Here is an 11,712-nt window from a genome sequence, read left to right as displayed (position 1 = left end):
ACGCCACCCAGCCGAAGCAGAGGGCACCGCCGTCCAAGCCCCCGGGCATGTCAAACGCCGACTGGAAGGCAGAGGTTCAGCGCCGGGAGGCTGTACCACCGACCGGCAGAACAGGCTCAACGCCAAGAAGGCCTGGGACAGGGCGGGGGCGGCGGCGGCCGTGGCGGAGCAGGCAGATCGCGTGGAGGAACAAGCAGAGGCGTCTCGCGCGGGGATGATGAATCCGCCCAGCGGCCACGGCCCGCACGCTCTCCCTGGAACCAGCAAAGCGTCGGATCGCCGAACTGTGGCATGGTGATCGCCGGACTTGTGGCTTTTTTTGGGTAGCGGGAAATGTCAGGTTTGAATTTAAACGTCTTGGGGTCGGCCTCTGGGGCGTGGCTGGGACCTAGATCGCCCCCAGGGCCTAAAAAGCGCCGGGCGAAGGTCTGAAATACCGCCGGCCGCTGCGCTGGGGGCCGAACGAGTGGAGTTGCTCTTAGGCCAACTTCTTTCTCAATCATCGACTAGTAGCCTTACCGGTATTTGCAGTAAAGAAATGCTGGACAATACTAGTACTAGTACAATGCCCGTGCGTTGCCACGGGCTCTTGAAATAGTTTGCAAGAGTTATATAAAGATAATGCATGCTAAATTTGATACGTACAGACAATATAACACATACACAATTATTTAATAATTAAAGTACATTTTTGCAATGTAAATTGCCAAAAGAAAAAATTAACGGCATGTCCTTGTAACAAACTTAATGGAGTTTCAACTAAACATCTATTATAAAATTATTAATATCTAGGTTATACGCTTAAGAAATTCTTTCACAATATACGGAAAGTTGTCTTTAGCTTCATTCCCACGATGTTTTAGCAAGTATAATAAAAACTACTTTCTCAACTCATATCCATCCTGCACAAACAATATATATAGTTAGTATGAAAATAAGTAACGGACAATACTCACCGCGCAAACCGGCTTGACCCGTTCCACCAGAGCATAAATATATAAATATAAATAAAACAAATAATAAAAATAAATTTAATTAATTAATTAACTAAATTAATTAAGTTCATTAATCCTGTTTAAATTAATCTAATTAGATAATTAATTTAACTAAACAGTAGTTAATTAGGTAACAGCCCCTAACAGGTGGGACCCACCTGTCAGGTTGACCAGGTCAACAGTCAAGATTGACTGCTGACGTCAGCATGACATCATGCTGATGTCATAAATCCATTTTCGAATTAAATTAAATAATTAATTAAATTTCAGAAATTAATAAAATCTTTAGAAAATCAAATCTTTTAATCCGTAACTCGGATTAAAATATTTTCAACATGAAAGTTGCTCAGAACGACGAGACGAATCAGGATACACAGTCCGTTCGTCCACCACACCTCCCTAACCTATCGAACTCGCAACTTTCCCCCTCCGGTCCATCTGTCCGAAAACGCAAAACATCGGGAATACTTTCCCGGATGTTCCCCCCTTCGCCGGTACCACCTACTGTCGCGTTAGGACACACCTCGCACTGCTCATTGTCATGCCACGCATCGTCATGTTTATGTTTGCATTGTATTTACTATTTCTTCCCCCTCTTCTCTCCGGTAGACTACGAGATCGACACTGCTGCTGCCCAGTTCGACTACGGAGTTGACGACCCCTCCTACTTGTCAGAGCAACCAGGCAAGCCCCCCCCCTTGATCACCAGATATCGCCTATTCTCCTCTATACTGCTTGCATTAGAGTAGTGTAGCATGTTACTGCTTCCGTTAATCCTATATTGATGCATAGCCTATCCTTGCTACTACTGTTATTACCTTTACCTGCAATCCTACATGCTTAGTATAGGATGCTAGTTTTCCATCAGTGGCCTACATTCTTGTCCGTCTGCCGTGCTATACTATCGGGCCGTGATCACCTGGGCGGTGATCACGGGTATATTCTTATATACTATACACATGACACATGTGATGACTAAAGTCAGGTCGGCTCGTAGGAGTACCCGCAAGTGGATCTTTGTGGCGGAGCGACAGGGCAGGTTGAGACCGCCTAGGTGAGAGGTGGGCCTAGCCCTGGTCGACGTTCGCGGTTACTTAACACGCTTAATGAGATCTTGGTATTTGATCTGAGTTTGGCCATTTGGTCTATACGCACTAGCCATCTACGCGGGAGTAGTTATGGGTATCCCGGCGTCGTGGTATCAGCCGAAGCTCTTTTTGACGTCAGCGACGGAGCGGCGCGCGCCGGATTGGACTGGAACGCCACTAGGCTAGGTCTTCTTCCGGCCGCCCTCGCAACGTGCAGGTGTGCATAGGGCGATGGGCCCAGACCCCTGCGCGCATAGGGTTAGACCAGCGTGTTGACCTCTCGGTTGAGCCTAGGTGGGGCTGCGACGCGCTGATCTTACGAGGCCGGGCATGACCCAGAAAAGTGTGTCCGGCCAAATGGGATCGAGCGTGTTGGGTTATGTGGTGCACCCCTGCAGGGAAGTTTATCTATTCGAATAGCCGTGTCCCTCGGTAAAAGGACGACCCGGAGTTGTACCTTGACCTTATGACAACTAGAACTGGATACTGAATAAAATACACCCTTCCAAGTGCCAGATACAACCCGGTGATCGCTCTCTAACAGGGCGACGAGGAGGGGATCGCCGGGTAGGATTATGCTATGCGATGCTACTTGGAGGACTTCAATCTACTCTCTTCTACATGCTGCAAGATGGAGATGACCAGAAGCGTAGTCTTCGACATGACTAGCTATCCCCCTCTTATTCTGGCATTCTGCAGTTCAGTCCACTGATATGCCCCTTTACACATATACCCATGCATATGTAGTGTAGCTCCTTGCTTGCGAGTACTTTGGATGAGTACTCACGGTTGCTTCTCTCCCTCTTTTCCCCCCTTTCCTTTCTATCTGGTTGTCGCAACCAGATGTTGGAGTCCAGGAGCCAGACGCCACCGTCGATGACGACTCCTACGACATTGGAGGTGCCTACTACTACGTGCAGCCCGCTGACGACGACCAGGAGTAGTTAGGAGGATCCCAGGCAGGAGGCCTGCGCCTCGTTCGATCTGTATCCCAGTTTGTGCTAGCCTTCTTAAGGCAAACTTGTTTAACTTATGTCTGTACTCAGATATTGTTGCTTCCACTGACTCGTCTGTGATCGAGCACTTGTATTCGAGCCCTCGAGGCCCCTGGCTTGTATTATGATGCTTGTATGACTTATTTATGTTTTAGAGTTGTGTTGTGATATCTTCCCGTGAGTCCCTGACCTTGATCGTACACATTTGCGTGCATGATTAGTGTACGGTCAAATCGGGGGTGTCGGAGTAAGTGGCCACGGGTAGCCAAACCGGCTACCCCTGGCTCTTCAGAAAATTTATCAGGCCTTTGGGCCTTCAAGCACTCCAAGCATTTGGGCCGCCTTCCCGGGCCGGCTACCACTAAAGCCGACTCCCGGAAGGCGACCCAGCCTCACCGACTCCAAGAAGCCGGCCAAGAAGGACGCCGACTCCTAGAAGCCGGCCAAGACCACAACCACTCCTACATAACGACGACCTGACGGGGCATGGCCACAGTGCGGCCCACGACCCCCGAAGCCCGAGGCGGGCATGGCTACATGAGGCCGTACGGGAGGGGTGTCTCCCGTGCGGCCCGGCACTGTAGCCACGCCAGCTACGACGTCATCCACGACCCCCTCCTATACGGCCCAAGGACTGCGGGCCCCTTCATCCACGAGCCCCTCCGGTCCGCCATCTACCAGCAAGGCCTGCGCCGCTACTACAACCGCAAGGTCAAGCCAAGATCCTTCCAAGAGGGCGACCTTGTGCTCCGGCTGATCCAGCGAACAGCCGGCCAGCACAAGCTCTCGGCCCCTTGGGAAGGCCCCTTCGTCGTCAGCAAGGCACTCGGCAACGACTCCTACTACTTGATCGACGCGCAAAAGCCAAGAGCACGCAAGAGAGACGACTCCGGCAATTAGTCGGAGCGACCATGGAACGCAAACCTCCTAAGACGATTTTACAGCTAAAAAGCAGTATGTATCACGCTACCCCTTTTGTATTAAGTTACAAACCAACAGGCCCCCCGAACAGTACTCGGGGACTGCCTTTTATTTATCTATGGATGACGAGTGTCATATCCATGAATGTCTTATTACATTTTGAATTCTTGTCCGGCACCGGGTCCGACTAATCGGCCCGGGGACTGGCCGCCTTAAGCTATATTATAAGTTCTTCCCGAAGTCAGCAAAGTAGTGCGCCGGCTCCCCAGTCCTCTCTTGTTGAAAGTCGCAGCTCAAAGAACTGACTGTCCGACTAGCAAGAGAGAAGACAGAAAGGACGCCCACACGAAAACGGCTAAGGAACAACTAACCTATATAGCAAAAAGACGGCCTCCATATATGCCTGCCGGCTGTCACAGCAGCCGGCTGGCCGGCTTCCTGAAAACTTAGCTTAAGTCCGACCGAGCTAAAAGTACTTCCCCCTCCCCAATCGGCCAGGCACTCCCCGGCTACAGATTGCAGAGCAACTGTTTGACTAGGGAGGCGGCAACCAAGGGAGGGTGGCAAAGGAAAAAAGCAGAAGGACAAAAAGCGAAAGTACAAGGAAAGACCGATTGCATAACTTATATACATAAAAGCCCCCGATAGGCGGCAACAGACTTGAGTTTCAATACACCCAGTGGGTGGAACTGCGCAGACTTAACCAAAAACATTGTTCAAAAGTAACAAGACAGGAAACAAAAGAAAGAAGACAAAGGCGCGAAGGCCGAGTTGGTCGGTGAAGGCAGCTCGCCGGCTGAAGGAGTGGCCGCCTAGCTGGTCCCGGCTTGACCGCCTCCCGCAACAGGAGACGCACTCGCACGCAGCGTAGTGCTGGAGGCGCGGTCAGGCTGGCCGGCTGCTCCACCAGCCGGCTCGACGTCTTCACCCTCCTCCTCCTCCTCTTCGCCCTCGTCGCTGGAGTCGATCTCCTCCGCCGAGTCCTCGCCGTACGCCGGGTCCAGCCCGAACCAATCTTCCGGCTGGGCGACTCCATTGTCGTCCACCTCGGGGGCGAAGACGTTGGTGTCGGTGTAGTCGGCGATTGCCGAAGCCCGTCGAATGATGGCCGGCCGCGCCGGCTCCAGCTCCGCGTCGGCTTGCTGCCGCCAGGTGGCCAGCTGGTCTAGATTCAGGCCTGGGTACCAGGCCTTGACGAACTCCAGCGCCCGTCCGGCGCCGGAGCGAGCCGCTGACGCCTTCCAAGCCTCGAAGCGCCCGACGGCCACCTCCAGCCAGTCGGCGGTCCGACTGGGAGTGCGCGGGATCACTTGGCCGGGCCAGAGGGCGGCCAGGACCTGCGACCCGGCACGCTGAAGCCGGCGGAGCAGCCTGTGAGCCGGCTGGATACGAGCCTGGATCGCCAGGAGCTGCTCCGCCAGCGAGCGGCCGGCAGTCGGCGAATTCTCGAAGCCGGCTTGCCTCTTCGCCTGGCGACGAGCTAGAATGGCCTGGTTGGCGGCAGTGGAATAGCCGGGGAAGTACTCTGCGCAGAAAAGAAAAGAAGAACCCCAAGTCAGAAAAACAAGTCAAAATGACAGATGGCAAGAAAGGACGAAGGGGTAGACGACTTACCGTTAACCAGATCCTCAATCTGGCCATAGCCGGAGACCAGAGTCTGCCTGGCTTCGTCCCAGGCGGCCGCCTCCGTCTCGAACTCGGCCTGGAGGGCGGCTTCGCGGTCCTGCGCGGCCTTCAGCGCCGCCTTGTGGCTTTCCTCCTGGTCGGCCAGCTTCTTGACCAGGCGGTCGCGCTTCTGCACCAAGGCGGCGACCTCCGCGTCCCTGGCACGAAGAGCAGTCTGGGACTCCCCCAGTTGTGCCCTCAGACTGGCGTTGGCCGCTGCAGAGATAGAAGAACAAGAAGAACGATGAGAAATCATCAAGGAAGATCCGAGCCGACTGCTCAGCAGTCGGCCCGAATCTCGGGGACTACACCCAGTGGGTGCGCTGACGCGCCCCCACATGAGATAAAGATCAAGTTACATACCTCGGCTTTCAGTGAGATCGGCGGTCTTCTGCGTCAGCTCCCGAGCCTGGGAGTTGAAGGCGGCCGCTCGGAGGTTGTGATAGTCCTGCAAGATGGACAGAAGATCGACGTGAGAACGAAAGCAACGATGAGAAATCATCAAGGAAGATCCGAGCCGACTGCTCAGCAGTCGGCCCGAATCTCGGGGACTACACCCAGTGGGTGCGCTGACGCGCCCCCACGAGAGAAATCAAGAAGAAGATGAGAATACTAACCCGGATGGCAGCCCGCGTGGCGAGGAATTCGTCGGTGAACTGCCTCAGCGCCGCGGCTTGGCCCTGGAGCCGGGTCCGGACATCTTGCGCAGCGATGTTCACCACGGCTGTCCCTCCGCCTGGCGTCCACCCTGAGGTAGCGCTGGCCGCCTCCGCGTCTCGGGCCGACGAGCTGGAGCCCACGGCCGGCCGTGGCTCCGACGCCGCTTTCTGCGGCTCCGACGCGGCCTTCCCTGCGCGCCGGCTTGGCGGAACCCGGACCGCCACCGCAGCTCCCGCGGCCGGCTCGCCTTCCACCGACTGTGCGGGCGCAGGCTCAGTCTGGCCGCCTTGGGCCGCCCCAGTCGGAGGAGTCGGCCCCGGCGCCTCCCTCACGAAGATGACGTCGTCACCGCTCCCGCCCAGACCCGGCTGGGAACCTCTGGCTCCCCCTGGCGAGGGATTCGCGTCCCCGGGCGCCATGGCGCGCAGGGGGGTGACCATCAAGGCCTCCCCTGCCGCCGCTTCGGCCTCGGCCTCTGCCTGGGCCTTGGCTGCAGCCTCGGCGAGCGCCTTCGCCGCCTCCTCGTCCCGAGCTGCCTGGGCGGCGGCTGCCTTCCGTGCCTCCGCCTCCCGCGCTTCCTGCTCCTCCCGCACCTCCCGCGCATTCCTTTCCGTCGCCTCCAGGAGGGCGGCGCGGGGATCTACGCGGCGAGTGGTGCTCCCAGAGCCCCCTGGCGACTCGACAACGGATCCGGCAGCCGCCCGCTCGAGTGACAGTGGAGCTCTGATCAAAGAAAAGAAGACAAAGGTTCAGAAGACCACCCAAGAAAAGAAAGAAGGAGAATACACAGAAAGAGAGAAAGCTTACGCTGACACAGCCTGCGGCTGCTTCACCACTTTGCGGAAGCGAGCCGCCTTCGCGGCCGCTTCTTCCCGCCTGGTGGCTGCCGCCCCACCCCTCGGCTTCTTCGTCCGGCTACCGAACATGCCCTGGGTGGCGCGACGTTTCTGGCCTCTACCCCGAGCAGGCTGCGCGCCGGAGGAGCCCGCGCCGCGTCCAGAGGCTGGCTGGCGGGGCGGGACGACTTCGGCTTCGTCCTCGTCCGGCCAATCGTCGAAGGTCGTGGAGAACCCGGCGCCGCCTACTTCGCCGCCGGCTTGGCCACCAGCCGGCTCGGCGGCTTCCTCCATATGGACCACCCTCAGATCGGGGTCCTCCTGGTCGTGCTCGGTCCGGTCGGGGGCGAAGCGGCGCTCCACGTCCGCCCCGCCGGCCGGCCGAAGCAGAGGATTCTGTCAAAAGAGCGAGCCGACTGAGTTAGAGTCGGCCCGAAGGAACTCGGCGACAAAGAGAAAAAGAGAAGGGGAGCGTACCGTAGGCGGAGGATTGGCGCGGCTGTATGGCTCCTTGCCGAATTGCCAATCGTCGGGAAGCTGGCAGTTGGCGAGGTAGTTCACCATGTCGGCAGCGTCGGCCTGCGGCATCTCCTTGGTACACATCCGGCTCGGATCGAGCTGGCCGCTCATCTGACAGATCAGATGAGGCCGGCTCTGGAGCGGGAGGACCCGGCGCGTGACGAACGCGGCCAGGAGGTCGGGCCCCGTCAGGCCCTCCATCTGGACCATCACCCGCAGGCGGGCGATGGCGGCGTTTCCCCCCTGCGACAGCGTCACCGCCCGGAAGGACCACTGGGGCAGCCTCCCCGCCGGCGGGCCGGCTACGTAAGCCGGCAGGTTGACGTAGTCGCCCCGTGGAGCGATGTTCCGCACGTAGAAGTATGACTTCTGCCACTTCTTCACCGATTGGATCAGCGTGATGACGGGGAAGGGGTTGTCGGCGCCCGATCTCCGCGACGCGATGAAGGCACCAGTGTGGGCCGGCACGCCCTTGCTGCGCGTACCCAGCTTCGACTGGAAGAACTCCCCCCAGAGCTCAAGGGTGGGGAGGACGCCGAGATAGCCCTCGCACAGGGTGACGAAGGCCGACAGCAGCACCACCGCGTTGGGGGTGAGGTGGTGCGGCTGGAGCTGATAGAAGTCCAGCCAGGTGCGGAAGAAGGCGCTCACTGGCAGGCCGAAGCCGCGCAGGAAGTGCGAGCGGAAGACCACCCGCTCGCCATCCCGTGGCGCCGGCCTGATTTCTTTCTCCGGCGCGAGGCGGACCTCCACTTTGTCCGCACTGGGCAGACGCCGTGTGTCGCGGAGGAAGTCGATGCGGTCGTTGTGGACGATGGAGCCATCCCAATCCCCGCCAAGCTGCTCTACGTGGGGAGGCATGGCGGAAGCTAGCACGGCGGCGGAGGAGCGTGCGAAGGAAGAGCACGGCGGCGAGGCGCTGTCGCGAGAACAAGCAAGGCGAGAAGACGAAGGGAGTAGGAGGAGCGTGCGAGGGTCTGCCGCCCTCCACCTCCCCCTACTTATAGCCTCACGCGGCCGAAGAGGCCGGACGTGGGGGGGAGACGTGGTATTAACTGCGCCCACTCCCCCCACGTCTCGCGTTTATTACGCATAAGTACGAGCCGAAACTGCCGCACGGAATATGCGGGCGGTTCCGGGATACAAAAGATCCGCGCCTGGGCTGGGGCGCGGACGTGGCGGGCCCCTTCTCTGCGGCAACGTCCCGTCTCGCGCGTGGGCTGGCAGGCTTTCCGGCTACGTGGCGCGCCGTCGGCCCGTGGCCGGCCCGCAGCCCGGCGCACATGCCAGCGGGTTCCCGCCCTCCGACTCCAGAAGATTTCGGCTCAGGCGACGTGCCTGACCAAGGCCGGCTCCCAGCTGCCGGCTTGTCGCGATGGGAAGCTGTTCGAGCTTCTCGAACCCTACTCCACCTCGAAGCCCGATCAGCTTCGGGGACTACTGTCGGAGTAAGTGGCCACGGGTAGCCAAACCGGCTACCCCTGGCTCTTCAGAAAATTTATCAGGCCTTTGGGCCTTCAAGCACTCCAAGCATTTGGGCCGCCTTCCCGGGCCGGCTACCACTAAAGCCGACTCCCGGAAGGCGACCCAGCCTCACCGACTCCAAGAAGCCGGCCAAGAAGGACGCCGACTCCTAGAAGCCGGCCAAGACCACAACCACTCCTACATAACGACGACCTGACAGGGCATGGCCACAGTGCGGCCCACGACCCCCGAAGCCCGAGGCGGGCATGGCTACAGGAGGCCGTACGGGAGGGGTGTCTCCCGTGCGGCCCGGCACTGTAGCCACGCCAGCTACGACGTCATCCACGACCCCCGCCTGTACGGCCCAAGGATTGCGGGCCCCTTCAGCCAGAGAGAGGCGTGAAGGCGGCCCGGCTTTCCCTAGTCGGCCGGGAGCATAGCCGGCCTCCGGAAGCCGGCTACTCCCTTCCTCGAAGCAGGAGCCCCATTAAGGAGACAAGACGAGGTGAGGCTACAGTGATAGCCCCCGAGGCGGCCCACTGTAGCCATGCTCACCTCGACAAAGCCCTCATCATCAGAGGCGCGGCTACAGTAAGCAGCCGCCGACAAAGCCCTAGGCGGTGGGGCCGGCCTGTCGACCAAGTAACCGGCAACCGGCGGGACCCAGCAGCCGGCGGAGAAGCCGGCGAGCATAGACACTGACGGCTGGACCAGATCCCAGCCGGATTACCATTGTACCCCCGGGGGGTAGGCCTATATAAACCCCCCGGAGCACCCATGCAAAGGGTTGGCCACTGAGCATAGTCAGCTTCTGGTTGGCACCTCTGCATGTTTGGCTTCCAAGCATAGCACACGCACACACACCATAGATAGAGAGAAGCAAGAGCTAGCCTTGTTCTTCTTCTCCCTTGATCCCAACAGCTCTAGGAGCGATTGTAGCTACTCTTTATCGAGCTAGTGATCATGCGGAGACCCCGCAGAGCAGGACTAGGGGTGTTATCTCCTCGGAGAGCCCCGAACCTGGGTAAGATTCGCTGGCGTGCATGTCTTCGCCTCATCCCGTTTCCAGGCACCGGCGACGTTTTATTGGCTCCCACAATGATAAGCCATCCTTTGGCATATGTCGCACCAACCACCCGAGAGGGGGCGTCACAGCCTGTTCACAGGGATCCCATGGGGAGGATAGCAGGCGGCACCGCGAGTCTCCTTTTCTCTCGTGCAATTCGCTTGTGCGTTGAAAGGGGGGCTCCTGAGCATCGCGACTCAGGAGCTCTTACTGGCTCTCCAGCCCTCACCCCCTGGCCTTGACCACGGCATATCGACCTGGCATACCAGCGGCGGCTGAGCTCGCTCGAGGGCCGGGACCTGAGGACGTAGAGCACTAAGGAGAGCATGGGAGGAGGGAAACTCATATGGACCGGCCTAGCTATGCCGCACAAGCTGGCGCGCAGGCCTAGCGCACCACCAGGAATCGCCACAAAATCAACAAGATAAGTCCGGCTCTTGGATCGGCTAAATATTGGGGCCTAAGGGTCACCCTCGCCGCAAACCCGTTGTGGCCACGTCAACTCCCTTTCTTGCCTTACCATGGCTGCTTGAGCGCTAAGGGGGACCTCCTGAGCATCGCGTCTCAGGGGCTCTTACTGGACCTCGGACCGCACACCTCCTGGCCTTGACCACGGCACGCGACCTGGCATACCAGCGACGGCTGTAGCCTGCCTGGGGACCGGGACCTGTCAGCGTAGAGCAACAAGCTATCGCGAGGGAAGAAAGGGGGGACCAAGCCTTAACAGGACATGCGTTCACCAAATTTTCATAACGGGGAAGATGAGCGCAAAAGACATTACAGACCCTTTACACGCCCCCATGGGGTACTTCATGATTCTTCGCAGGGAACAAAAGCTAGAACTAAGAGGAATCCTATCTACACCCTCCCGCGGCGGACGCCATCACCAACAGTGGGCCACGGGAGGCCGGCGCCAACCCCATCCAGATCAGCGGCGGAGACGGCCAAACGTCGCGGCTCTGCTCAGAGCGCGGCGAGAGCTCGGGGGCACGTAGCTATCGTCGCTCGTCTCCGGAGTCTCGTAGAGCTCAGGAGAGCTACTGGACTCCCAAGGGCTGCTGCTGCTGGAGTGGCCGCGAGCGGAGCGCGCGTCAGCCTGACGCTCCTCTCCGGAGCAGCACTCCAGGCGGCGGCCCTCCGCGTCAAAGACCTTGAAGAAGAGCGTGGAGGCGCCGTCGTACTCGAAGTGGATCACGAGGGCGCCCCTCGCACGGTAGACCCGCACGACCACGCCCCAGCCGCGAGTCATGAAGATCTTGCCGGTGGGGACCGCTTCGATCTCTGCTCCGGTCGCCGGAGTGTCGCAGTCGGCGTGCTGCAACCAGAGCTCGAGAGGCCCCCTCGGCGGCATCACGTCGGAGAAGAACCTCGGGAAGCGGATCCAAGAGCTTGGAGGCATCGGCGCCCATAGCACAAGCTCGCGCGAGGAGTCCGCGGCGTGGATTCCAGGGCGACAACGCGTGTCGCCGTGGCGCGGCGACCACGGGCGCGGCGCGGGTGACG

The sequence above is a fragment of the Triticum aestivum genome, chromosome 5D, assembly GCF_018294505.1.
Source record: "Triticum aestivum cultivar Chinese Spring chromosome 5D, IWGSC CS RefSeq v2.1, whole genome shotgun sequence".
NCBI lineage: Eukaryota > Viridiplantae > Streptophyta > Magnoliopsida > Poales > Poaceae > Triticum > Triticum aestivum.
The sequence above is the reverse complement of the archived record's forward strand: the minus strand, read 5'-3'. Positions refer to the sequence as shown.